The sequence below is a fragment of the Pinus tabuliformis genome, chromosome 2_2 (genome assembly GCF_031772625.1).
Source record: "Pinus tabuliformis cultivar Carrire ecotype Pingquan chromosome 2_2, CPIR1, whole genome shotgun sequence".
NCBI lineage: Eukaryota > Viridiplantae > Streptophyta > Pinopsida > Pinales > Pinaceae > Pinus > Pinus tabuliformis.
Window position 1 is genome coordinate 519,768,111 of NC_142300.1, and position 2,244 is coordinate 519,770,354.

The 2,244-nt window shown below is 44.1% G+C and overlaps 1 pseudogene; it reads right to left on the reverse strand.

The window, feature by feature from the left end:
- Nucleotides 1–384: 384 nt before the first annotated feature.
- On the reverse strand, nucleotides 385–1,950 carry LOC149193630 (abscisic acid receptor PYL8 pseudogene; annotated as a pseudogene).
- Between the last annotated feature and the right edge of the window lie 294 nt (nucleotides 1,951–2,244).

Here is a 2,244-nt window from a genome sequence, read left to right on the forward strand (position 1 = left end):
AGATAATTACAACTGAGATTGCTCAAAATAGGCAACGCTTCCTCATTCGTGGCATAGAAGCAGCTAATAAGAACTTTGATGGTTACCATTAAGATTTGAAGTAGTTAGCAGAGATGCTACTGTTGCGCTCTTTGTTAATGGCTGTGTTGATCCAACGCTCGTGTCTCCAACAGTTACTTCTCATATTTTAGTTTTTTAAGTCGAAGTTTTATGTATTTAACTAAAAAAAATGAGTACATCAGTTTCAAAATGCAGGTAGTCTTACTCCGATCGACCAAGATTGTTGACTGACAAAGAAAACAAAAGAATAACTAGAGACACAATCCACAACTTAAGAGGCCAAAGGCACCAAAAGAAACATGTAAAACAAGTAAAACACCTGTACATTTGAAGTAATTGAGGCAAAATTGTCTAGAGTAGTCCCTGGAAGAGGAGGAGAGTGGAAGAAACATTGGACATGCTCCTGAAAGTGAGTCATCCATGACTCCAGTTTCTCCACCTTCTTTGATATCAAATTCTGACCAAGCCAAACCAACCAGAGTATCAAGATCCGATCCGGACATAACACTGGAAGTGATGCATCCAACCAGAGTATCAAGATCCAGACATAACACTGGAAGTGATGCATCTTGTTTGAAGTAGCAATAAGTACAACATGTTCTTCATGCTGCACCCTCTTGGAAATTTCCAAATTTCTAATATAAATTGAATCAAATCCCATCAAATATCCAAACAACAATGTTATTTTGCCATGCCTCCACGCCAAAAACGTGACTTTGTCCTTCAGCTACCATTTCCCCTTAGCCGCCACCCCCATCCTGCTTTCAGAGTCCGCGGGTTGCTCCCTCCACGACCGGCCAAAGAACCAACACGGCCACTGCGACCTGCCATCGAGACACCACCACTTCCCATATCAATATTAACACCGCCAAGGCCTTTGCTATTTTCATTTGATTGCAATTCTTCTTCATTTATTTCTCAATTACAGAATCCAAGAATATCTCAAAATCAGACAACTACAGAGTCTAAAACAGAAAGCCTCGCCGAACTGTATAATAGACAAATCTTCAGAAACAGGTACTGGGGTCTGCGAGACTGTAAACAGCGGAGTGGGTACCATTGAGGAGCTTGGAAACATGAGCTAAAGACCGAAGATTGGATTCAATGATGGTCTCTACGAATAAACATGCCTCCTCTTTTGTATTCCCTTGTGGCACATCCACCACGTACGATTCGATCACAATGGTTCCGGGTTTTCCATTTATAAGCCTCTCATGCAGAGTAGTGATGGATCGATAATTGTTGAGCCTATGTTCGCCCCCCACAATACTGAAGCTCAGAATATGCCGCTCGTCATCCAGAATGTCCAGTCGCTCGGTACTGGTGGCCGCAGGAAGACCCGAAACAACACTAACTTCTCTGACGCAGCCAACCTTGAGCTCCCCACGCATGAAGCAATTGCGGACGAAATTTTTGTATATTTGAGGCTGGTCGAATCTCCGAACCAGCGACCAGACAACGCTAACCGGCGCCTCTACTTGCTGTATCACGACAGATGAACAACTGCATTCTCTGGCCCCATCATGTGAGTGAGAATGGTATCGCTCCATCATCTCCTGCAGCCATTCCCCATATCCTTCCTCCCCCTCCCAGTACTGCACGGGGCCCATCTTGCTAATTTGTTTCGAAACGCCCGACAATCTGAAGCTTGGCAACTCGTTGTCAATAGGTACCGAGATCAAATCCCGCGATGATCTCCACACCTCTTGAGGCTGCGTTTCATACATCATTGTCACAACTACGCCCTCGAACTACTTGTTCTTCAGTTCTGCAATTCTGCAGTTAGAAAGCCAGTTCTCACAGCTCATACAGAAAGCCAACGCTGGTCATGGAGGGAGCGCTAGTTACTGCTCTGGGCTTTTCTTGTGTTGGTGTTTCTCCCTACTCATGCTTATATAGGTTTGAATCAGGTGGGCCTGCAAAAAAGTTTGGAAGCGAAAATTCCACTAGACAGGATGCTCTAAAACTCTGTCCAATATCCGTGCTGTTGTCGTTAGGTCTAAAATATTGACAGGATGATGATGTTGCACATACCTAATACATATATTAGCATCCACGAAAGTCGATGAGTTAACTTTTCATGGGAGTCACGTGGTCCACTTGGTCAACTTGCTCTTGGTACTCCAGAAGGATAGAGAGCTGTGCATAGTTTAGTTTATTGGTAGACCGATGGAGCTACTTCGT